The sequence below is a fragment of the Lepisma saccharinum genome, chromosome 13 (genome assembly GCF_977018435.1).
Source record: "Lepisma saccharinum chromosome 13, izLepSacc3.1, whole genome shotgun sequence".
Taxonomy (NCBI): Eukaryota; Metazoa; Arthropoda; class Insecta; order Zygentoma; family Lepismatidae; genus Lepisma; species Lepisma saccharinum.
The window spans coordinates 78,476,140-78,504,127 of record NC_139241.1 but is presented as its reverse complement, the minus strand read 5'-3'; the positions used below and the strand labels follow the sequence as shown (position 1 = coordinate 78,504,127).

The window sequence follows — 27,988 nt, the reverse complement described above, 5'->3', positions numbered from 1 at the left end:
TTGTTAAACTCAGCTTCACATAAGGTGAACATTTATTTACATTCTGCCAAAATGCTCATGCGTATGAGCAAAAAAGAACAGCGAGTTCTATTAAGCGCCACACACATTTTTCTTGTTGCTAAAAAAGTACTTTAACTGCAGAGCCTGACAGCAGATAACTATGCGATGCCGCTGCTAGCGCCAAGGTCATTTCGGTTCATATCCACTAAAAGCTCCGTGTAGAATTACGATACAACCGCCTGGCTAGCGAAAAAGCGAATACGCAAGTTCAGAAAGCCTTGGTTTAATGAAAACTTTAGTTTCTTTAAACATTGCGACATAGTTCACAATTATATCTTCTTCGTGTAACAAGAAATTACCTGAATTGCTTCGCCCTTGAACGTGGTTTCCTAAATTAATTATCTTCAGCAGGACAGAACATCTGGAAAGGTCGATACGAGTTGCAGACAACTATCTTCTGTACACAAACGCGCCACGTGGGCAATTCGTCGCATTCCACAAGCATGTGGTAGGCGATGGTATGCATCGTAATCAACGAAGATTCCGAACGCTCTTCAATTCTAAACAAAACTACTTTTTTCTCTCCAGAATTTACAACAGCGTGTTCATTCAAAGCGCAATGACACAATATCTTGCTCAACCCTAGACTTCGTACCAGTTTGCCGGAATGAGGCGCCTCAATGACCTCGACTCACTGTCTTGCCGCCGATGGTTCGAGTCCCGGCCTAGTCATGTTACTTTGTAGTGTCCGTTCATAAATTTAATCTTATCATCACATCGTCGCGATTGCTTACAAGTCACAAACACACTAGTGTGCATACAGTTTACAACTTAAGAGATTGCCTTGTGGCCATGTTCGCGTTACTCTTGTAACCATCAGAAATAGCTTCTTTCACTTATAAAAGAAGAGAAGTGGGAGTGTCATTATGTGTATACTATACTACACGGGATGCCCACAGGATTTATTCCGCGGACGGATACAGTAGGCATATTTCCCGAAATAATGCCCCCCCCCCCTTCAATAAACATTCCTTCAGTTTGAAGTTACGTTTCTGCATTGCCCTTATAATATTAAACATAAATTACAATGACAAATGAAATTATAGCTCTGAGTGAAATATATACTTTTAGGTTGACATCCGTGAAACATGTCACATCTGATTCACACTTGGTTCACAAGTGTGCTGTTCAGAGGCGGCAACTTCATACAAATTTGGGACGGGGGGGGGCAAGACCGGCATAAACAATACTTTATATATGCAAATATACACAAAATGTGTCCTTCTACGTAAATTTGGAAAGGGGGGGGGCAGAAAGTGCTTTGCAAACTCATTTTAAGACAATGGCAGGGTAATAGCGATAGAACCAACTCATTTTAAGACAATGGCAGGGTAATAGCGATAGAACCAAAAGTTTAAAAACCTGTACTCCGAACCACTGGGATTCGAACCCGGAACCCCTTTATTGGCAGGGTGGCAAAAGATGCCGAGAGAATTTAAGTGGTCGACTTCCGATCTCAATTACAAAGTTCCCGGGTTCTATCCTCGCCCCGTGTAAGGGTGTTCTTTGCGAGTTTTTCTTCATCAATAGAATCACTCATCGCAAGCGCATGGTAAGTAGAGACCTCGAAGTACTTTCGCTTTACTAGTGCAAAGATTCTAATACAAATTTACTTACCGAGTCCAGCGACAGACCATTATTATTGTGTATTGATGTTGTGGGTAATGTGTAAGTCAAGTTCACAAATCACAAACTTGCACCAAGACTGCAAAACACTTAATCTCACGGCGCCGGCTTGCGTCAACGCACTGTATGTATACACACTTTCTCTGCTCGGTATAAACACTGTTGACCTTTAACGTCTGCCGTTTCCTGCACAACTGAGCTCCTCAGCGGACAGACGCGTACTATGACGAAAGCGGATCCATGCGAGCGATCACGTAAGCTCTAGCTGGCGGGAGGTGTGATATCGATCATGGAGTTAATTCTTATCATCCGAGAGGGCGGAGCTTAGCGTGGCCACAATCCAATAACGTCTTGGCTTACTCACCGCCAACCTTCGGCTCCTTTAGCAAAGTCTCATGGCAGAGACTGTAAACAGCGATGCATGCGGCCGGTGTGTATGTCTCCTTATAGCGTTGCAAAGGGTTCCAATGTAAAGAACGCGTGCATATACTCGAAACGAGAGAGAGTTCTTCATGTTTTACGACTGTTTAATAAAGAACGAAAGAAACAATGTTCGAATCTCTGTCAGGTAATGATGCATCATTCTTTGCCGCGGCAAGAGTGAGGATGGTGGGGTTAGCACTACGCTTCGTCCACCTTTACCTCCAGAGATTCCCACTGATCCGAGCCGATCTATGCATAGGCACTGTCGAAAAAATTTCCACATGTACAGTCACGGACACTTCTGGGTTGTTATAACACCATTTACTGTCAATGGAATTATTACAACCCAGAAATTAGACGCCTGCCATATTTTACAACGTTTACTTTGTTATTTTTGGTTGTTAATACGTTCCAATAATAAATGGCTAATACTGTATTTTGAATATTCTGTTAATTAAAAAATTCAAATTAAGCAAATAATACATGATTTTTTTAATTTTGAATTGCTTTATTTTACTTCGCTTTTTGTGCCACTTTTGGCTAATTTGCGAAGATGGGAATGAGGGATGATATGATGAAATTGATGAATGGACACTCAGAAACATCCATGCCCAGGCCAGGATTCGAACCCGGGACCCCTACCGTCGTAGCGCGATGTGCTAACCACTCCGCCACAGGGGCCGGCAAAATAATATATTTTTTGGATTGATTGGATGTTTTAAGTCCACTTTATGCACAGTAAGGCTAATCGGGACTGGACCTAAAGTGGGATTCGAACCACTATGTGCCTCCACCGGGAATCGAACCCGGGACCCATTGATTACAAGGCGACGACGCTACCACTGCACCATCGGGGAGGCCGCAAAATAATAGATGAAACTGGTGAAAGAGCTACGTGGCGTCGACCACCAGAGGGTACCACTGTTATTCAAGGTAAAAAATGTAATTTAAAATATGATGAAATTAAAGAAAATTAGCACTTTCAGCTTGGTTTACTAGGTACTCATTTCTAGTTTCAGCATGTAAATAGTAAATTCAAAATTTCACATCTACATTTTAAGAACGACGCTTGCAACAAATTTGATATTTGCCTTTTGCGTGAAAGATTGCTATCATGATTAGGTAAGTATTCATGATGCATACTTTTGGAGAAAAAGTAGTTCAAGAAAGTGCTTTCCTTCTTGCATAGTATTTTTTTAAACATTATATTGAAAATGTGTGCTTCAGTTTTCTATCTAGTGGACGTTTTACCACTCAAATTCACAGTAACACTGCCACTCTGCTCAAATCTAGAGAGAAAATTTCGTAGTGACACTTTTTCTTTAATCGTCTTTCGTCAATATTACCATTGATGGAAAGCGGCAGACTCATATCCTGTCTTCATTCAATTTCCGGGCTCTTTGATAAAAATAGGCCATCGAGTACATTAAATCGATTTTGGAGATTTAAAAATCGTTACCTTCTAAAATGAAGTGAAGTATCGGTTTATAGAAAGAGATGTTCGAGTTCATAACAAGTCTCGATGATGGTGAAATCACTGGCAACGCAAAAGGAAGGGATGGCTGGGTGGGTTACGCCCTCAGAAAGGCGCGTGTCCATCAGCGACCCCCCTTTTTAAAAATGACTATCAATATATAACGGCATCATTATGATCATAGGTTATGCAGTATTAACAGTCCAACTTCTGATGTTATCAAGAATTAGGGCGTTGAAACTAGAATCTCTGGTTTCGAATTGAAGTGGTCAGTCTTAAATTTCAAATCCGAGTGGTTTCCTTTTTTAATCGCAGGTTCAGTTCATTCTGATTATCTTCTTTATATATTAAACACAGTAGAATGTCAGAAATCAGAAAGAGTGATGGTACAGAAACATTCTCAGTGATGTGAAAAATGCATTTGTACAGAGTGTCCCAAAATAATGTTCATATTCTTTGAACGTTAACAGAGAAACTATTAAAGACGACTTGACTGGACTTATTGAATTTCAAGCTGCAATGTCGACGCTGAGTGTGTGTGAGCGCGTGTAGGCATTACTGTACACAAAATGAAAGAGGTGAACAATTTATCTCTCGACGCCACAAAGCGACGGACACAGGATGACAACACATTTTTGAGACTGCCTGTGCTTCCCTTCCCGTGAAAACAATATCTGCTGTTTGTCAATCTGTTGAGAGTGGCAGACGATGTATTGTAGCCAATGGATGTCATTTTGAACATCGTTAACTTTAACGCATCGTTAACTTTAACGCATGTGACACCAAAAAAAAGTTGATACATGCCGTTATTAGTGCTTCTGTTGTTAACGTTAAAAGATTGTAAATGCTATTTTGGAACACACCGTATATCAGACATGGAAGAACAACGCACAAGATGTGATTAGAGCACAAATTATACAATCCTTACTTGTCTGTAGAATATTTCATGACTGCTCAACACTAATCGTGCAGTGATCCCTCAATCAGAATGAACAAAACGTAATCTACAAGGTAAAAAACTGTAAGATAAATTCAAACTCAAGCAATCCAAATCTGGCGAAGCCGAGTTCGTTACTGTAAACACGTGTAGCTTGGCTACTTTCTTAAATAAGAGTACGTGTAGGAGTATGCACTCCAAGCCAGAAATTCTAAGAAAGTAAGAAGATTGGAATTTAAGCCGCCCCGGTGCTGATGATCGCGCGAGACATACCTCAACGCTTTCTTGCATCATGCTCTTTTGTACTACAATTCTATCTCACAAACACACAGGCTCTAGCCGATGCCAGGGCTAAATTTAACCTCTGCAAACACAGAAGCATCGTTGTTTAAGTGAAAACTACAAAATGGTTGTCTGAATCAGTGTTACCAAGGCATGATTGAGCAATACCCTGCAACTGGCCAAGTTTCCACAAGCATTTTTCTCTTATCCACTAATATTGAAGCAAACGTGTGATGACGTAAGGTCGAATAGGCCTAAATTAATATTACCAGATAAATTTATCTGATACCTTTGGGTATTCGAATACATAAAATACATTGTATAATGCACACTGCACGCAGCATTATCGTTTCAATTCACACGTTTCACTTGCAGCTGATATTTTTTAAGTATTTACAACTAATACTTTATTAATTTCTGACTTGGAGACAAGACAGAAATTCCGATTTTCACTTAAATATGTATGGATTTTCACACATGAAGTATTATTCGTTGAGGCATTTAAAGTGCACATAAAACCTTGTTTTTTTTAAACTGTTTTAACTCGAAGTTACCACCCATAATATTGGCAGTCTTTTGTCTCACGTTCTTACAACGTTGGGGAGTGGGATAATAACTGGCAACAATGGCCTGTACGAGAGTAAACTTACTCTTGATCCCTCCATGTTTACCAGGCTGGCGATGGGACAGCTAATGCGAAAAACCACGCGAGTTAAAAGTCAGCAATACTCGCCGGTATAAACGAATCGGTAGGCCATATTTATTTGAACAACGTCATCTGCGATTTGCTTTCTTTATTCTTTCGAATGGATTGACAAGAGCATAGACAAGGAGCGTTCTTTCTCAGGGCAATTTACAAGGTCACGTCAGGTTGAAAGCAGAAACACGAGTTCATGCTTAGTGCTCACAGAACAATATTGATGGATCGCTTATCGCTAAGTGTATATTAAGAAGTTATGAATACTTCTGTAATGATAACTTTTGCTTGCTGTGGGTGATTACATTTAAGTATAATTTCTTGCTTATCATTTAATAAACCATCAATCTTCGTTTTGTGAAATACATGATGTGCAGTGGCACGTCATGATTTTTGGAAGGGATAAGCCAACTTATCAAGCTTGTAGCTTGTTGATGTATGTGAGCATCCGAAGACATGACGAAGTGTCTAGTCACGCGAGTTAGGGTCCGTTCACACTGAGATCTGTGGACAGTTGACGCGTTACGCTAACATTCACTATTCTCCAAGCACTGCAAGAACGAAGTAAATGTAAACAAAACCAGTGACTTATGAAATTTATTTTGCTGCACAGCCCACGATTTTAATATAGGGGCTACGCTGAATGGTATGGCATTATATCGACCCTTCCGCGCAAGCTTCATGCATGCATAGCTGCCACTGTGGAATAACCGATAGGATTTCTCAAGGTATATAGCTCCTCACGATTCTCGATCTCGGCCATAACTGGAGTCGATGTGGTGAGCACTACGCTCCGGCACTACTACTACTAGTCACCCTCGAAAATCCTGCGTACGCCACTGAACCATAAATAAGGTATTTGCATCAGAGTTTGAAAATCTGGAGAAGCATCGATAAAATATTTGATCATATTCTATTTACTATTTCACCTTTCAATATCACTGTCGTGATTAACCTCCAGAGGCAAAAGGCGACAAAAAAACTACACTGATCAAGGTTGCCGCTAGGATCTGAATATACTGTACTCTTTCCATGGTCCGACCTCAACCATTAGGCCAATGATTACAGGAAACACGCAAATAATCCATGAACAACCAGTTCACTGGAAAAATATAGTACTAATTGATTCTTCCTGCAGCAATTCTTTATTTTTCATGCTTACCTGAATTTCAAGGTCAGTGATTTTGTATTTTTATCTTTCTCTCGTAATGAGTAGCTCAAGTGGAATGTAGTGAAAAACTTAAATCAGACTTGCTTTGCATTGGAGATGTTGAAAACACACGTGAATTTCATTTTTACAACTTTGCTGGGTTTTTTATGGTCCCTGACGTGATGGCGTCACAACAGGAAAGTTACTTTACCACATATTGCACAATATTTGGAAACAAATGCAGTGCAGTTTTATTGATCAGTAATTTAGTTTATTTTTCCAGGAATAAACTGCGGGCGTTCTTCATTTGTTTGTGGTGACGTCTGCTGATGAGGGTAAACTGTTCGAATTCCCGATGTTAATTCTTCGCAACACGCATTTGAATATTGGTAAACCTTGATGTAAACTCCGAAAAGAAAAACAGTTCCACCACAAATAAATCTAGGATACGAATGTTGTTTTTGTTAAACAAAAACTTTACGTTTAGAACAGTGAAAGGGTTTCAGAACACTGAAATTTCCGGAACGAATGTACCGCATTCTTAACGGTCTTACACATGAGCAGTATGCTGTATGATTTACAACCGGTGTCAATTAACTTATTAATGTATAAATGTATTTTGTATTTACACATGACTGCTCTGCCTGGCAACGTTGAGGATAACGAACGGAATGATTGTTTTTGTTTCATTTTGTTTCGCTTTTCGTGAAGATGGGGATGAGTGATGATATGATGAAATGATAATGAAACATTCACCCATACCCAGGACGGGATTCGAATACGGGATCACTGGCGTCGTAGCGCGTTGGTTGAAATGCCAATGACTTGGGCAAGCTTCGACCTGTTGCAAACTGTTACACTGTCATATATAGGTAACAATCTACAAAATAGCTACAAACTACAAATTCGTCTCTAAATAGAAACTATAACCACTCACCAATAATCAATAACTAGAACCTTTCCTTGTCAACGTTCATTCACTACTGTAATTCCACTAACCTACACAAGCTATTTCATACTACGCCACCGAAACGTTTCCTAATCCTAATCCATTGGTGAAGAGTGACGTGACGTCATAGCAGGGGAGCATTCCTCAGGCTTTCCCACGAACAAGTTTGGGCATGATAACGATGACAAAGCAGAAGCAGGAAGGGGGAAGGGCAGATCGGTGGAAGAACTCGCTAAGTTTTATACGCGAATGCGACCTTGCGTCATTCACGAACAGCGTGATGCAATTTTTGTTAGCAGACCGATTCTGTGAATAACGGGGCCCCGTCGATATCAGAAAACACAGTCAAGGTGTTGGTGTTGGCGCGCCCGAGGGGGAAGCTTCCAGAACAAGGTCAAATGACTTCACGAGGAAAAGCGAGGAAATGCAAGTCCGAACAACACCCTTTGCTCTTGAACTCAAATCTCCCTGTGTTGAGACCCTGAAACGCTAGTACTTCCGCAAACCAAGGTCGCAATCTAGTCTAGGATTTATGTGTACTTCCTCCTAATGCATAATTTTAGTTGGCGGAGCATTGCCCGATTGTTAATTTGTTTATTCAGTAACCGATCAAAGTGTTTCATAAAATTTAACCATAGTAGCAAGTCGTAGGAAATCAAAATTAGCACAAATTTATTTGTGACGACATGAAATATGAAACATTTCCCCCCCCCCTAATCGCTGCAGTTCCGCTTTACAGTTTATTATGATTTCCTAGAAACAATGAAAGAGGACTGGAAATGCATAAATTGCGCGAAAAAATAAAATTTGCACATTTCTCAAACGGAATATTTGTCATCCGGAGTTCATGGAAATAGGGAAAACAAAATTATTTCTGTCATTTAAAGCTAATGGAAGGAATTGGGTGTAGCATAACGACTCAGCTGGGTTAGTATGAGAAGAAATGAAAAAAAAAAAACAGTAAAGCATGGCCAAGCAACTGGAAAATTTTAAAATCTGTAAAATACAATCCTAAAATTATAAAATATGGGTCACTAAAACAGCATTTAGGGGGTCGTTAAAACAATTTCTAATCACAAACCTTGTAATTTTTTTTTACAATCTCATATCTTGGAATGAAAACGGCTGTCTTGCATATTTCAACGTGCGTTTTCACAACTATGATTGTATTTCATTATATTTACTAAAAACATCAAATATAAATTGGCAATTGTTAAAACTTGCTTCAAACGTTTAAAATACGCATTATTAGGTTTTATACACATTAGTTAAATGTTCCTATCATCTAAAAATACTCACGCTTTATAACTAATGTTCACGTAACAAATATATTTTTTAAAAGTTCATTTCAAACCTGTAACCCTGTTAGAGCATAAATAATAATTTGTCACCTTTTTTTATTTGCACGATTTTAAATATAGAATATTTTTTGTTTCAAAATGCGGATTCTGGTTACATCATAGACGAGATATTTTCGAATCGATCTTAAAAATAAGTTGGAAAAATGCAAAAAGAGTTCTCTGCCCTTAAAAAGAAAATTGCATGTTTGGAAGATTGACACAAGGGTTTGCCAACCAGTAAGAACGTAGGAGAGAAAGAATGTGTTTAGTAGATGGGGCAAACTGGCGAACGACGAATCATGGACTAAAATACTGCCAGATGCCTGTCTGTGGGTGTAAAGGCCCACGGATTGAATCGGTTCCAAAATATTCGTCAACGAGTGCACCGCTTGCTGGAATATGCACATTCACTACCGACGTATGGCGGCGCCACCGTAGCGATTTATGAGATGCTCAACGGGGGTCGTGGAATTTCGATATCTTCAGGAATGTTCTGGCAACATTGATGGGAAAAGCAAGTGATGGATTTGGTTTATGGTGAGAAGGTTGCCAATTTCTCTAGCCGTCAGAAGTCGCTGTGGGAAGCGTTTTTCATTCATACTTTCGCATATTGCACATAAGTCGTGCCATGTATTTGTCAGAAAATATATGTGGTTCTGCCACTCCACCTCAACTGGCATTTTCTTAAAAACAACTTTCGAAAAGATGCAAGTTATTTTTAAGAAAACACATTTTAGCTCAGCACTTTGTCCTATAAGGTGCAAGGAAAATAGTTCTTTCTCTTTCTCTCAATTAAACATTCTACATTATATTTTAAATCTTTATCAAAGTGGCAAATTTAGTCCTATTTTGTGTGTTATGATAATTCGTACATATTGCAGTCGTACTGCCTTTACAGCCAGTTATATTTTAATATCATTCTGGTTTAAGGTAAAATTTTACAGGTGGACCCGTCAGAATATTTAACGAACAAGACTACATGATGTCATGAAAATAGAGCGTCATATCAGAGTATCATAATTTCAACAGTTTGAGGTTAAATCTAGGTCGAACTTTGAATGACCCTGTATGTATTGAAATTGACAAAATACAACTATTATTATTATTTCATGGACTTAGTCTGGCACTAATTATGGTGCTACCGTTGAATTCTGGAACCTCCAAAACACAGGGACTGATCCCATAACTGAGAAGAAAGATACCCCAGAACTATTACTTTGTGCAAATTTGTGAACGCATCCAACCTACGTTAATAATAATAATAATAATAAGCTCAAAGTACTTCTCGGACTTCTTCAACAACTGAAACGTATCAGTGTTTGAAGTGGGGACATCCACAGCTAGCAAACATCCATCCCCAACCTAACGATTTCCACTTGAAGGGCTCTCTGCATGTATTACACATTGTCTATGCGTAGACGCGCATGACTGCCTATGCCACATCACTAGCACCGAGGCGGCATCCTCTGATTGTACTTGCATCAGAAGGTTCATTGACACCCACTGCGGAAGTCTTCTAAGGGCACAACTTTCAGACACGAGGATGTAAACAAACGCCATCAAACATATTGAAAGCGACATTCGACGCATTTCTTTGTTCCCCGAGGCTAGGAATGTAACACCTACCAATTGACGTCAGCGATGACGAGACAGAGTCCTGTTAGGATGTGTTCAGCAGTTCAAACATTATTGTGACGCAGCGAGTTCAATCTACCTTTGACGTCACAGTTCTGTTCGCACCTTTCCCTTCTTCATTCACAACACTCTTTTTACGTTAATAAACCTTTAACTTCTGGCGCACCTGGGAGTTCCCATGTTTCGTAAAAACAAGATAAGAAGCGTCCTACGGTTAAAAAAGGGAGTCAAAAGTTCCAAGTACGCACGAAAATACCCTTAGTGTAAAGTAAAAGGATGTAAAAGATTAGATAAAAGTGCACTAAATTTGTAACCAAAGTCCGCAAGTCTATAGGCTACACGCGTTGTAAGAACTGATTCACCAACTCCGTGCTTGAATAAAACTCTCACCTACCTGCCTACAAGATACTCTATACCAGTTGTTATTAACCTTTCACTTACCAGAGCATAGGCGGAAAAATGGTTAACTTGCTGCCCCCCCCCCCTTTCAAAAAACAGATTTGCAAGTTAAGAGTATATTTGTTCCTCTTGGAACGTGAGGAACAAATCAGTAATCAAATCAGGGATTTCGAAAATATAAGTTATTTAGCAAATAATGTTGGACGCTCTCATTATGGGAAGGAAACATTTTCGATTCTGCTCCCCCACCCCCTCCAAGTTAGGCCCCAAGTTCGATTCTGCCGCCCCTCCCCCCGGAAAGCTAGTCCCCAAGTTACGTTCATGTACCACATACTTCTTTTTAAATATACTTTATTATTGCGGTATCCCACAACTCAAGTTTTAAATAAATTCACCAAATATGTATTTAAGTGCCTCATCAGGGATCTTTTATCGCAACTATACAATACAAATAATTACACTGCATATAGTTATATCCGGGACTTTGGTCTTTCACGTTGTTCGTAAAAATGTCACGCTACACTTTCGCGTCTAATTATCTTGGAAATCATGCAAAATTCAAACTTTCTTTATACTTTGCACAAGTTATGAAAGAAAAACTGCATGTTTTGACTACATAACTACTAGTTTAAAATTCTTATGTAATTCTTGAATATTCCAAAGCAAATTTACTGGGAAATTCATGTAGGCCTATATAATTGGCGAATAACATTTACACACCAATATTGATCAATATTTTGAACAAATTTTAATTATTGCAATTTTCAAGCATTGGTATTGGTGGGAATCGGTAAGAGTATTGGTATTGGTTCAAAGTGTGGTATCAGCTCAGCCCTAATATATATATATATATATGGACACAAGCCCGTCATATATATACGTATGTATTACTGCAATAGTACATTCATGATAAAACATCGAACACGTACACATTGCGTTTGCTTTGTTTATTGTTTCGTGTTTGCGTCAAAGGTTCATGACTCATGCACACCGACTGTATGTGGCTTGTTGATAATCTGGAAATGTAGATTTTATGTTTCAGGGGGTTTGCATTATAACAAGCAATCTCTACCAGACCCTGCTTAATTTTTAAATCACTTTATTTAACAACCAAGATAATTTTCCTCGAACAACTGCAACATGTAGAAAACCTCACAGCATACATTCGAGTCTTCGTCGATCACCGGGGGTCCGTGGCCCACAAATATCTAATTTAAATATTGTAAAGTGGTAATTAATTTTACTTCCTTAGCAGGATTAAACATCTTGTATAATAAGTAGTAATATGCTGAGAAATTTATCTTCAGGGCTTTTCGCCTTTATGGTTTTATGTGAAATACTGGGCTTCGAGCGTATAACGCTCGTTTTGCCTGTTCTAGCGTAATTCACTCGAGCGTTCACTACGCTATCTAGCGACGTCCGTACGAACTATTTGGCGCTCGAGCGAAATCATCTCCCTGTAGCACTAATGTACGCATGCTACCGAGACCGAGAATTCGAAGAGAGAACGACACAATCTCTATAAAATCAAGATGACACGGAAACTTTCATTTAGTGTCAGAGACGCTCGATCTTATTCCAGACTTTGGCATGCCACTACACGACTTCCTTCTCATGTCTCATCAATATGTCAGTCATTTCCGAATGCTAACTTTAATTTCAACCGAATTGTATTAAAACTAATGATGTATCATAGGGCTAGGATTTTGATGATCTTAAAATTGCCAAAAAATGACCTTTAAAAGATGCATTTATGACCTAATACATGCAAGAAAATGCCCTATAAACTTAGAAAAATAACCTTAAAGTTCTGAAAGATTTGTAGAACAAATTTATAAACTCCCAAGAGAAATTCAAAATACAAATTAACGTTACAGTATCTATCACATGTTCATTGCGTATGATAGCACAAGTAAGAAAGTTCACTTTTTGTCGTCTTTTACACTTTAAGTAATGAGTTGCAGTACACAACGAAAATCATATTCAAATTTTCAAAAGTGAATGATTGTCGGTTGTCTGACAAGAGAATTGAATTGTTACACAACAGCTCGTATCAACAATACTGCACAGAATTTCTTTGTCTCTTCAAACACAGTCCTTCAGAACAGCGCTGAAGGCAATGAGACGAGAGTCGGGAACCTCTCTCCTTCAAAGGGTTACATTTGGGTGTAAAATGCCCCTTCTTTCACCAAAATGTAGAAAAATGCATAAGATGACTTTTAAAATCACGAAAAATGACAAACGGGTAAAATACCTTTACTCCAAAAAGGGAAACAAAATGCAAACAAATATCCTAACAAAGGCATCCCAATTTATTCACTTACGTGTAAAACACGTTCCTATCTACTTATGCAACGTTCTGCCTTACCAAAAAAAAAAAATATATATGCATTTGCGTGAAACGAAAGTTTGGTTGCCCAACACTATGTTTAATTTGCGTAGCATTTTCAAGCGACGCAAAATAACAGAAAAAAGGTACCTTACCACGAAATATGTCGTCAATCTGCCAATGGCTTGGCGAATGGGGGACATGAATGCATTAGAACAAGACTACAGATAGGCTGAGAAAGGAGGGGGGTTGAGAATAGCTGCCGTTTGTCAGTGCAATCATCCATATCCCGAACACAGGGCAGAGCCGACCTCCATGGCGTAGTGGTTAGCATCGTGCGATACGACAACAACAGGGGGCACCGGGTTCGAATATCGACCTGGGTGTTCCTTCTGAGTGTTCCTTCATTAATTTCATCACTGTCATCATTCATGTCTCATCTTAGCGATTAGCCTACGGTGGCAGAAAAGCCAAGTAAAATGAACCCAAATCACCAAAAATAATTGGAGCAGAAATGGAAAATTTACTGTATGTCGTCATATCCTTATGCTAATCGGAATCCTCATGTACTTCGCTACTCTATGATAACATCTATACAAGGCATGCCACTCTTCGCTGTCTACCAATGAACTGCCAGGACAGCTCAAGCTTGTTTTTCTCTTTGGATAAGATTCACCTCAAAAGAATCCCCAGTTGCTTACGTCACTCCACGTCGCTAAAAGTTTTTGTCATCCTTCTTTGTGCTCAACAGGTATTTAGCAAGCGTTTGGCCACACTTCAGTATTCATCTACCAGGTTGCATGACATCTACAAAAGCGCGTGTTACGTCATCACCTAGACTGGACATCAGTGTTGCCAACAGTTCTACTATGTTCAGAGTTGCGAAGAACACCTATATTATAGAATCGAGTCAGTCAATGAATCCATTCGATCTAATCCGAACAAGCGATCCGTTCGAGTGAGTGGAAATCGTTCGATGGAATAAACTGATAATCACTACACCATCGAGCCCGGCATTCATTTTTGTAATCGTTGAAGGATCGTATCATACAACCGTGATTTGGGGTTGAGAATATTACAGTGGTTCGAATCCCACTTTAAAACTGTACGTGCAGCAAGGACAACCAATATACTTTTCTCAGGAAGGGGGGGGGGGCAGAAATAAATATTTTCCGAAAAAAATAAGCTTCAGGTGATTGAGTTGGTGTTGTAAGTTCACTTTATGCACAGTAAGGCTAATCGGGACTGGACCTACAGTTTAAAGTTGGATCAGAACCACTATGCCTCCACCGTATATCGAACCCGGGACCCCTTGATTACGTACACGGCCACGACGCTACCATTGCGCCATCGAGGAGGCCCAGTTTGAAGTTGTATTCGTGCAACGATTTGTACCAGTTTTACAGGTAATTATCGCTCCTTTATAAAGCAAAATACTGTGACTGAAGCAAATATATGCGAAATATATAATTACACCAATTTATTTTGCAGGAGGGTGACGGCCCACCCTGCCCCTTTTGGAAGCAGTTCAAATCCTCTGTGCATAAAAACTTTATTTTTTTCCATCACATAAATTTATCCTGATAAAGGGAGGCACTTCGGTCCACGGTCTATCAAAGATGCTATTGAGACAACACCTCTCGCTACTTGACGTGTAACTTGCCACGTGGCAAATAACTTGCATCACGTGTCTTGCATGACAAAATTTATAATAAAGTGTCACAAACTCCCTACGAAAGAAGGATGGTTACATTGGCCAACATTTGAATTTCATAGTGTAAATGTTACAAAACTTACGAAACACCCTATAAATTTGTAAGTTGCGGTAGCTTTACCCCCTACTGTGAGATGGACTAACCTCTCTGCAGATGCTACTGATTGGCTACGATTCAAGACGCACGGTGCAGGCAACTCGGAACTCAATTCTCGGTTAAATGCAATTGATCTCGTCTTTTTACAGATCCTTTCACGCACGAGCAATTGTATGTGGGTTTAAAGGCTCTCTCTGTGCTTGGGAAGCGTTTGCCTCAACATTTATTACGTATTACCGACAGTGAATTGGAACATCTGTTCACTTTCCTTGCCCTTTGGCACTGGCAACACTGATGGACCGGGCCTAGCTCACTTATTTTAAGTGCACGTGAGCGCACCAAAAGCCAAGTTGGCTGCAGTTTAAGAAATTTCCTGCGACACTTCAGTGATGCCAGATCATGGCGCGGACAAATGGATGCCACAAGCAAAGGTTACTTCAAGAAAGTTGCACGTAATCTGATTCTGCTTTCTTCTTCCTTCTTTTCGTCCTCAATGTCACAGAAGAACTAATTTAGTTCCAGCTTCAATTTCTAAACAGTCCTTCATGAACAGTTGCTTTACATTTACTTCGTAAGTAGATTTAGAAACTAGAAAAATGTGAGAAATTTACAATAATTGTTAACGTTGATTAACACAGTTTGCTTTAGTTGCGTAAACATCTTGATGAAAGATTCCAAAGCTGAAGATAAAATCTGGTTTGAACATAGGTTGATTGGGACCGTACCCAAATCCTGGAACACTTCATTACTATCCTATCTGGTAGTCTGTTAGTTTTCTGTAATCTTCAAGTATTTTCTTTAACTAGTAATTTAACTGAGTTTTTGAATTTTATCTCACCTAACCTACAAAAATGTACAAGAATACAGTAATAACTGATGGAAAATGCAACTATAAGTTTCAATGGACTAGAAGGCTAAGTCTGTACTTGAAATATAATGTATTGCTAGGAAAAGGCCTGTTAAAATTTGAATTGAAAGATAAAGTAAGATAAAAAATACCGTGTATATTGTATTCCAGTGGCATCACGAGAAATCTCCTCGGTTTCTCTATTGTTTGTATCATTCTTTCTCCGATTGTCTACATTTTCCATGTTCTTTCTGGTTCTTTACTTTTCTCTCCTTCCTTCCTTTTCTCTATTTTCCTCCTTTCTTACCTTGTTTCCCTCCCTTCTGTCATTCTTTATCTACTTATTCCTCTGTTCCTCTATACCCTTTTGAACTGATCGCTTCCTTTTTCTGTTTGTTTCAACCTTCCATTTCCCTTTGTTTCTCAATCTTTATCAAATTTCATCAATTTATGCTTTCCTTCTCTTCCCCCCTTCGGTCATTGTGTATGCTAAGTCTATTCATCGCGGCTTAGAGCCACCCCACGTATCGTGTGGCTACGCCCCTGTTGCCTTATCTTAGATTTAGCTACCAACATGAAACTATTAAAGACCAAAGTGGCAATTTTTCATGCATTCCACCACAAAGCGAGGCGTAGATTTGCTGAAAGTTCAGTACGAATTCCTTCGTACCAACACAAAATCTCCCACTAAGAAATTGCGTACCGAAGAATGGCAGGATGTACGGAATTTAATTGGCAACACTTACGTAGTTGGTTGGCAACCTCGTAGTCCAGCGATCAGGAGATCCCTAGCTCGTTGCTTGGTTCCAATTTGAGTCTCTCAACCGGGTCAAACACCTTCTACGCGGGAAAAACCGACAGAATGAAGTAGCAGCATTTGAAATGGTGAAATTGTGAGCATATAACTTCCAAATTCGATCACGGAACGAACTAATGGGTTCGCTTTCCAACAGAAAAATGGCCCCTTGCTTATATTAACATTACAATAATATTATGATCTAAAAATTACCAAAATATGCCAAATTGTGCTTTTGAGCTAATATTTTCATAAACGTTCCCTAAAACATAGCCGTGAATACATCTTTATAGAAAATTCAACAACCTGAGTGAACACGGAAGAAGGAACGAAATCAATTTCCAAAATTGCTACGTGTATCAAGAAAGTTCATTAAGCTTTGAAAAGGCGAATATATGCTGAATATGACAAAAATGTTAAAAATATGCTCAATCACATACGAATAGTCACATATGCACACATATGGCCTAAAAAGCCCCTTGATTTTATCAGTTCTTTCATAACATAAATTCTTATTTGAGGAATGTATACCAAATCATGAAAAACGTATAATATTTTACATGGTAATTACTGTAAAATAAAACTATATTACAATCATTTTATCACGATTAAGGAAAATAGTTGGCTTGTAAAACATTACACGTAACAGTTATATCTCGGACTATATGTTTCGCTCCATTTTTATCTTGTCTGTATTACACAACTATTTTAAACCACAATAACGACTCGTGGATTTCTACTAATTATACTGAAATTTGGTGTTACATATTATCAATTTTGGTGATATGTTTTATGCTAGGTACATATGTTGTAGTGGTATTGTGTATATAAAAAAAGTAAAGTGCTCCCCTGTGCTATGCACCACGCCATGAAGGCGTATAGGGGGTGTGGGGTCAGGGCCCTACTGTTCTTGATCACGGCCGAAGGTGGGGGTGATGTGATCAGCACCACGCACCTGGCCGCCTTTACCTCCCGGAGTTTCCTCCAGGTACCCACTTTATACGACGCTCGGTGGGCGCTGGAGCCGCTTCAACAGGTGGAAAAATTCACGGTTCTCCTCCGCCGGGGATCGAACCCGGGTCTCTCGCATGGTAGTCAGTTCTTCCTTCTTTTATTGTAGTTATGTTTGATGAACTTAATTAATTTAATTGTTGTAAATTTACAATTGTTACACGATGATTTTTACTGGTAAAAACACTAACAAATTTCAAATACGCACATATACATTCAAAATAAAATAGTAAGAATGTAGTGTACCCTTAAAAAATATGTAACTTCGATCGTTAAAAACAAGAATTTTAAAGGGTCTTTTTATGGGTAATTTATTGTGTGAAAAAAAATGTTCGCAAACATAGTTGCACTTTGCAACACTAGTAATTCAATTTATGGTGTTAGACCAAGGAGCTTCAACGGGTACTGGTTCAACCTTGTTTAAATCTTGATTTTTATCACACAAATATTTATACAAGCATGGAACCTTGTACAGTGGGATCCATGAGTATTACTGTGCAAATTGTCCATGACTGTTTTAATTAATTTTTCTCTTACATCCTATGTGTTATTAAGCGATAGAGTTTTATGTATGCTGGTGCAGAAGTTGTGAACAGCTTGTTTTGAGTTTTCTTTTTAATTCTTGAAGCTCTTATTAGGTCAAATAAAGTGCACGAACATGGTGATGGACAATTTGCACAGTAATACCCGTGGATCCTACTCAACCTGTGTTCTACAATCTTTGGCTTACTGTAATTGAATACCTCGGTGAAAACATCACATTGATGTTAGAGGCAAACATGGTGATTTATTAATCTTACCTTATCTAAACTGTCAGAACATATTTCAGATAAATTGAAAGCTTCCGCTCTCCACAGCGCAGAACACTGCACAGCAAATCGACCAGTCAATAAACACCTCGTTTAGGAATTAATATTCAAGGTCACCAAATCAACGCGGATCGATATAGTGACACGCTTCGAAAGTTCCTACGTGAACTGAGCGTTCACTGAACGATAACAGCGGAAAGGGGATGCGTGCAGTTTCCGAACGTTCATAATCAACTATCGCGTGCAGTTTCCGAACGTTCATAATCAACTATCAAAACCACCTTCACTTCTCTCTCTGTACACCCACTGACAAAAGCAATAGTAGGCGAATTGTCCATCCCAATCATTCAGCCAGTTTTCCACAATTCGATGGTAATGCATTGAAATAAAACGACAACAAGTAAAGGAGAACATGTTTTTCGAATCAACAGAATTCCATTCTATAAAACAATACATGACGTAATAAAAAAAGAATAAAACTAGTGATGTGCCTACTATTATCCTTGCTGTTGGCTGTACGTTTAAATCAACTTTCCCTCCACACACACTAGTTATACATATATATACTAAATTCCATGGAGCAACGGCCCTCCAAAGAACAGAGTCTGCCAGAGCGATTGTGTTTTTTCATTGGGTGACGCGCGGTCAGCTCATCGAGTCCTTTCACCGCTGTTTTCTGGCTTTCGAGACCGGAGGCCGATACGTCTTTTCAGGTAGCTCCCCCAATTGTGACGTTGGGTCAACGCCAAAATTTTGGGGGCTTTAATCGGGAATTGAACCAGGGACCGTTCGCATCAAAGGCGAGAGCACTAACCATTTGGCTACGCACGAGCCCATATACATAAATACCATTCATCTTAAGGGGGACAATTTCCCCTGGGTCTTTATCTCTTCGCCAGCTGCCGAGCACTATTGCCAGCTTCGCTCTTTTGGAGCCTGATCTGGCTCTTTCGTGCACTCGTTTGGCTGTGAACTGTGGCACCCGCCCCCTGCCCCACTATGATGTCATCACTGGCTCCGGCCCACATAGACCAACTTTTGCTATGATTATATATTTTGCACGTGAAGTGATATTGTCAACTTTAGCTCTATTTAAGGTGATATTTAGCACTTTTATGCACACAAGGTTTGGCAGCACTGCCAGGATGGCCGTAAGAGGCAAGGAGTAATTCATTACGCTGATGGGACCATTATTCTATTCGTTCTCTCGGGAATATCAAACATCCAATGACGTACAATAGTACATGGACGGAAAAGGGACACGTTGAACTATGCTTAGACGTAGGAAAAGTCGAAACTCCCATTTGATTAGCAGTAACTTGAAGTTGATTTTCCATAAGGAATACATAGGATTCTGTAAATAATTATTGTTCATATTTTTCAAACATCGTGTCTAGCTTAATAATTACCTTAAAAAATATACTATCTTGTATATTGAAAGGGTTTCTTAGTAGTAGTGCCAATTCCGACGATATTGAAATAAATGCACAACTGGTGCGTAATTGTCACTCTTTCCCTTAATTTGCACAATTAGCCAAACTTGTCAGAAAAGCGAAGTAAAACAAAACAAAGTTTTATTTCATTTTATGATCAAGTCAGCTAAAGAGTAGAAATTGTCTTATCCGATATTCTCATGAATCTCGGAAACTACATCTATCTAGATTGGGGACGGTAACAGAGATGTATAATAACAGCATATTTTTTAACACTAACTTATCAAACTGGTATGGCAACATGCTTTGGTACAGCTGTCAATGATTACATTACTTTCATTAAACATTCCCGTTAAAATATCGTCTAACATAAACTATTAACTGGAGTACACAATCTATAGGAACGATCACCAAATAGCAAAAGTATTATGAACGCATGTAACGAACTAGACCAGTGACTTACCACAGATCAAGAAACTCGGGATCCCTCATTGCAACAACTTGACACTAGTTTGTCCAGTGGCCTTTTATGCCATTCCACCAGCTAATCTTCCCGCGCTGTGTACACCAGACCACTGTGTAAATGAAGAGCAAACCATTTCGTACCACGTTCCCTCTTTTTAATCGATTTACATCCACTGACCTTGTCCTTTAGAAATACATAATCATCTTCCTTCATTTCACACTCGACTTACAAGAAGGACGCCACTTCACTCGGGAAAACAAACCCACTGTATGATGTGTGGGAATGTCAACAAGTTCTCTTTGTCACTCAATCAAGCCTCTGCACGCATCTGTGTTTGACGAGCGTGGCAAAGTGCAAATACCTCATTCCGCTGCAAAATATTTTGCGAACCTATTGCGTAGTTTGCACATTTTTCGAAGTATCACGATCATGCTAAAGAATCAACTCGGAACAGTTTGCTGCCTGCGACAACTAATCGGAATTATACTTCAAGGTCATTTGCCCTACGTGTAGGACGATTATCCTAGCCACACTCAAGCAAAAGTCCATGAGAAAGGATAGTTAAGCGAGATGAATGGTACTATTTCTGCCCTTCGTAAAATGTAACTATAAGAACAAAAAACACATGGTGTACAGACAGCCACACACGTAGATACGAAACTATTGATGATGATCTCTAAACAACAGCGAAAGCAAATCACAAGAAGATTCAAGCGAATGCTCTAGAATGAATTCTAAGCATATGAAAATTTTCAGATTTTGGAATATCATAACGGTTTTTCAAACGGAGAGACAAAGTCGAAAACATCTGCCCTGGCGTCGACCAAAGGTCCAGACAAGCATTAAATAACATGCTAAACTTCAGAAAGGCTTACAGATTTAAAACAGAGACCAAAATTACAACACAAGAAAGAAAGAAAAAGGTAGGCATCATGCAACACTAGCCATTCGAATGCACAAAGTTCACATAGGGGAAACTAAACGGGAGAAAGTAAAGTTGTACACTGCTGTTCACATAAGTGACACACTTCATTGGATTGAACAGTTGAAGAATGTGCCACTTTATCTGAACAGGAGTGTACAATAAAAAATAAATCAAGTATATAACTGTTGTGAAAAATGAAATCAACATAACGCACACAAAAAAACAGCAGAACTCAATTCCATCCGTGACCACTTATGTTTGACTATTTCCTTTACAATTCAAGGGAGTTAGGTCTAAATGTCAGCTAAGAAAGCAAAGAAAATGACAGTCACCTGAAGACAAACGAAGTCTTATTCTGCGAAACGTAATGCAAGAGATTCCCATCAACACAAAGACGATACGGTCCATGCATGACGACGTCACTTCACTTCGAACCCTCCGCACAGTGGCACTGCGATCAACTGAGGATGTATTCAATTTAACAGCCGAAAGTATAATCACCCACAAGTTGAAGGCGGGAATTCAGATCAAGGGCTCTGTTTATTATGACTGTTTGTATTTCAGGAGGTCCGAATTGGCAAGTGTTACGAAAGACGCCAACCTTGCCCTCAAAGAGGTCCAAAGTGAGAACTGCAGCGAACGAATACAATGCAGTCCCAAATTTACGCTCCATTGCTCACTTGTTCCATTTACGCCAAGGTCACCTTCGCAGATTTAGATGCCAGAATTTGTACCTTTACTTAAAAGACCATTGATGGGCTGTAATAAATATGTTGAATGTACAACAAATTCAGCCATTGCGGCCAAAAAGGAAAGAATAATTTCGACATTGAGATGACAACTGTGATAATTTTAGTGTGTGTGCTGGAATAGGGCCATGAAATAAATTAATTTCCAGCTCTTCAACTGTTTTGAGTTAAGATACCAGACGAGGGACTGGTGAGTATTTTATGTACTACAATGGATTTACTCAGATTTTGTAATCAAAACTACATCCGATAAAGTTCGACAGTTGTAGAACTCATAAGCTACTGTAAAACCGAAATGGAGAATAGCATGTGAAAATTTTAAAATACAATTGAAAGGACATGATAGATATCAACTCGAGAAAGCGATAACTGGAAACAAGATACAATACGGAATTATAAGGTAGAAATGTGGAAATTTTCAAATACAATTGAAAGGACATGACAGATATCAACTGGAGAAAGCGATAATTGGAAAACAAGATACAATACGGAATTATAAGGTAGAAAAAAATAGATATATATAAAAGTACAAGTGTGAAGGTTCAGACATGTGATGGTAATTTACTGATTGATTTGCTTTGTTTTACTTCGCTTTTCTGCAACTTTTGGCTAATCGCAAAGATGAGTGATGATATGATCGTCGCTCACAAACAACGCTCATGCTAATCCAAGATTCAAACCCAGGACGCCTGGAGTCGTAGCGCGCTGTGGTGACTACTCCGCCACGGTTGTCCGCAGTATGGAGTAAAAAAAATACTATCAAGAAATTAAGGTATGATCTTCATTGATTGATTTGCTTTATTTTACTTCGCTTTTTGTGCCACTTTTGGCTAATTTGCGAATATGGGGATGAGTGATGACATGATGAAATTGATGAATGGACACTCACAAACATCCATGCCCAGACCAGGATTCGAACCCGGGACCCCTGGCGTCGTAGCGCGATGTGCTAACAACTCCGTTACGGAGGCCGGCAGGTTTGATCTTGAGAATCCCTAGGCAATGAAGATTTGGAGTTTACTATACTCTGAATGAATTCATGGCTCACCAAGAGCTATAGTACCAGAAAAAAAAGACAATCGACATGGGTAGAAAGAAAGTAGAAGTACAATCGGCCGCAAAAATAACAGTCGGCATACTGTCCACAGTTATATTCATTTTTTCTTCTTTCTGTGTGTTTCTATGAATTATAATTGTGTTGGGAGAGAGATTGTACTATATTCTTGCTCTTTGTTTCAATGCCGTTGGCCGAAAAAGCAACACAGAGAATGATATGGAAACAGAGGGAGTTGTTTGAGACCGAAAACTTGTGATATTGTTTATTTGCTAGTATAATTAATCCAAATGCTTACTACACAAACGACACGGCTCACTTTCCCCTAATATACGGTCATGATTAATGGATAAACTGTCTTTATTAACTGTTAAACCCTTTAATCCATCCATGCCAGCACGAAAATAGGGATTCCAATACGAATTCCGCATTCAAATGATACCGGTTGATCCTCAGTTCGAATTTGCCAAGCACCATAATCTCAGATCCATCCAACACATCACACCAAAAGGAACAATGTTTATAGAAGCATGATGAGCGAGTCAACGTGGCGCCAAAATCGCAGAAGGCAGGCCTGGCAAATGGCGCGTGGCGTGCATCCAAACCAGTCAACCGTTCGTGCTATTTATGGGTGGTCGTTACCAGACAAGTGGTCGACCAGAGTCACCGAAAATCACTTGCAAATCGCAGCGCTGGCTGCGCTATTAATAAATTTAGCGTGTCCACTTCGACCGTGGCTGGAATAAGCAGTCTAAATTTAGTTCGCTTCAATCGAGTGCTCTGTCATACTCCGCCCACTTCAAGCATCCGGGATACCATAAGCAGGGGAAAAAGGATATTTTTATCTCCAGAGTTCGGTGCGAATGTACTAGCAATGTCAGGGACTGTTAGTACTTAATTCTGCACACAATTTGGCAGTGTAGTATTTGAAAGAGAAGGAATTCCCCCTCTGATTGGAGGGGGCGACTACATACTGTGTATAATACTCCAAGAGTAGTTACTGGCCCTTGGAAAATTTTCACATACCATACAGTATTTTGGTCTTCTTAAGGGTTATAATGTCAAATTCGCGCCCTTTAAGCAGGAATGGTCTGGCACATACGCATATACCGATCTTTTCGGGGTAGGGGTTAACATAATACAGTATGAATCCCGAGGCTTTGGTGAAAAACATTGCTGGGCAAGCTACTGAGAGTCGCCATTTCACAGCATGAATAAACTCATAAAATTAGACGGAAGCTTTAGTGATTTACAATGATCGAATATGCCCTGGAGAATCATAGCTGTCAAAAGACACAATCCAGATTCTTCCTTATCAAGCTGGACCAGGTCCAAGTAGGTGGAGCTATAATGTTATAGAACACGCCGACCCTCTCTGACCCGTCGGTGGTGGTAACACAAGGTCCAAGGAAGAAAAAGAAATTATCATCATCAGTTCAGACTGGATTCAGTTCGACCTTCAGCTATCAGCAGCAACCCACATTCCAGATCACAAGGTCGACTCAAAAATCAGTGAAGATTGCCAGCATGTATCTTCCTGGGTGAAATTCCGAATAACGACCCGGCTTTCTAGTGGAATCATGCGTGATTCACGTTCATGACACTTAAAACGCCCATACATTTCCTTTCTTGAGGGGTGACGATGTGCATGCACTATCTTCCTTCAAGATATTACAACCTAGTTCACTGGCGTGGGTATGGTTCAGCACGTGCCTCTCCATCTAGTCATACATGTTTAATTTGATTTTCAGTGCTAGTCGAGTATTCATGGAAATGATAGATTGTTTCTGGAAATTCGATCATTGTGAATCGATTCTTGCCATCTGCGACAGTGCCTTGTACTGGGAAAAATTACTTTCAGAATGGCAGCAAATGAAAAAAAATATATATTAAAACTAAGCTTCTGGCATAACTAGGCCTAACAGTTATAACTAAAATTATTATACATCAGCCATCTGTAACGGGACTTCTCGATGCTAGCTTTATGCCTGCACATATATAAATCCTAGCCAGAGTATGAGAACTAATTCAACAAGAGAGTACTCGAAATGCCCTGCAGTAAACAACGACAATAGCAACTGAAAAAAAGAAGAGGAAGAATTTCAAGCTCTATTGCAATCAACGTGTACACTGATGTACGAATTATGTTTAAATCTGGAGATCATGTATCTTCCTGGGTGAAATTCCGAATAACGACCCGGCTTTCTAGTGGAATCATGCGTGATTCACGTTCATGACACTTAAAACGCCCATACATTTCCTTTCTTGAGGGGTGACGATGTGCATGCACTATCTTCCTTCAAGATATTACACGTAATTCTTTCATAAGTAGAGATATTATCAAGACACTCGACGATAGACCTAGACGAAATCTTATTGCCTCATATTTATTCTTTTCTAATAGTATGGCGGGTTTAACAGAACAACAAAAACATTTTACTTGTATTTTACTGGTTTAGAGCTTAGCAGTCAGAGATCATTAAATAAAACACAAATCCTGAGCTATTGTGTTACTAAATCCAGCGTATAGGTACTTAAATAGGAAGAATTTGAGATTTTCCTGAAAGCCTGCTCAAACACATCACAATAAGCACACATTGTTCGACGGGTGAGCGAGTGCGTTTCTAGAGTACAGAAGCAGACTTCGTTGCAGACGTTATGTCTGCAAATCTGAAAATTAGTCATTGCGGCAATTCTTCACATCTGTTATCACACATGGAACGCATCACCTGATATATATTCAGTACAACTGGTGCATCCAGAGGAACAGAAGTGTTGGAACATAACAGAGTGCCAAATGAATGACTAGTTCTTGTCGAGGGGGACGGGAAACTTGACGTTGTCGTCGGTTGTAAGAAATGAAAGCAGCAGCTGGCTTCCGTTCAATTGGTCACTCGAAAGGAGAGCTCAAATGTGTATTGGCTGACTTTACTGACACAATTGAGTTGAGGTACGTCAGAGAAGAAATGTTGGAAACAGGAGAAACGCTAAGTCGCCAGTGTCACTGCTACCCAACACTCAATCCAATTTTGATGCTCTGGATGCACCCGAAAATACGGCGGTTGATAAACCTCAACATTTTCTATCATTGTTAGTGTACTGCCGTTCTAGAAGCATCCTATAGTTCAACATAGTGCAAGTGCTGAGAAGTTAACTCAAACTCACGATTGGAACAGTTTACTATCAACTACATCCAGCCCCACTAAATGAGAGCTCTGGATGCAACCTATTATAATTCAGCAGAAATGGCACTACAACTTTTTATAAAAGCAAATTCAACATGATAAATCAACCGAAAGGGCCAATAGACTGCGTTAAATTTAAATTGTATCTTTATATCTAATTAGTTTCTCAGATATCTAAGTCACGGTGTGTTTTGCCACCTACGGCAGCGGTTCAAATTATTCTAGCCGACCTCCGTGGCGTAGTGGTTATCACTGCGTGCTATGGCATCGCGTCAGAATCCGCCCTGGGCATGGGTGTCCCTTGTGAGTGACCCTTCACTTAATTCATCACTCATCTTTGCGATTAGCGAAAAGTGACAGAAAAGCGAAGTAAAAGAAATCAAATCTAGCGAAAAGTGACAGAAAAGCGAAGTAAAAGAAACCAAATCAATCAAATTGTTCTATATTTTACGACTGACATGGGTCAACACGATTTATTTCCCAGCATATTCAGATGCTGTTCCGCTTTCTCGTTCAAGGAATCCTATTACTGAATCGGAAAAGAATCAAACAATTTTACCCTCCATCTTCGTGTAACTATTAACTGAGTATCTTTTGCAAACCTATAATTAACGCTTCACTGTGTTTAGTCGTCTGGTGGTTCCTTCGTAAACAAGTCCAGTTAAGTGATATTCTTGGTTAATTCTTTGTTTGGCTTCGCCATAATTTGAAGCCCATGCCAACAATCGTTTATTAACTTCCTTAGAACGTCACAGACCTCGTGGCATTGGACAAGGGCAAATCTGTAAACAAAAGAATGGCAGAAGACTAGATCCTGGTAGCGAGCCAAAATGTTGTATTTACTCTGAGGGGGAAAAGAACGGGAATGCAAGCTTCCCCAATCGAATGCCTAATCAACCAGTTGTTTGGCTTCGCCATCCAGCGTCGGGAAGCCATACTGGTAGCCGCGCGAGCTTAATCTTTTAACATGTTCCAAATCCTTAATACTGCTTATCTTCAACTTCTTGTTTATGTAATGTATGACTAGCATGAGGCATCTAGACTAGACTAAAATGAATAGCTGGGTGTTCTATTGCCTTGGGTTTTCTTCAGTTGTAGTGCAACCTAAGCTTTCGGGAAGCCGCATGGAGCATTTTCGAATGTACTTTTATCAACATGTTGCCTCGCATTTCTCTCAAATATCCTGCGAGTACAATATCCCAATGATAACAACATATAACGGAGAAAGTTTGATTTTTCCTTACTTTTAAGCCTCTACAGATATAACCATTCGAATAAAACTTAGTGTTTTTCCTGTGTTCGCCCAATTTTCTAAAGTAAACTATCTCACAATCAGTAGTTCCAAAAACTCTCACCAGATAGCATACAAAATAGTTGAAATGGCGAACAGTAGGCTCGGAGGCCATTTTGTAGCTTCTGATTGAACAATTGTGAAATGATGTGTTTTTCTGCTCTATTACTAGATATCTGTGACAGGAAAATTACACAGTGGGATGCATACAAGTATTGCTCACAAATTGTCCATTACTATATGCATTAAGTTATTTCTTGCATCCTACGTGTTTTTAAGGAATGGATGTTTGTCAGCAGCTTGTGTAAAC

The 27,988-nt window shown here is 39.4% G+C and overlaps 1 protein-coding gene across 5 annotated transcripts in view; it reads right to left on the bottom strand.

The window, feature by feature from the left end:
- The window catches only part of LOC145997448 (protein FAM13A), a 167,036-nt gene that overhangs the window by 19,673 nt on the left and 119,375 nt on the right, over positions 1–27,988 (bottom strand). The gene's annotated exons all lie outside the window — the stretch shown is intronic.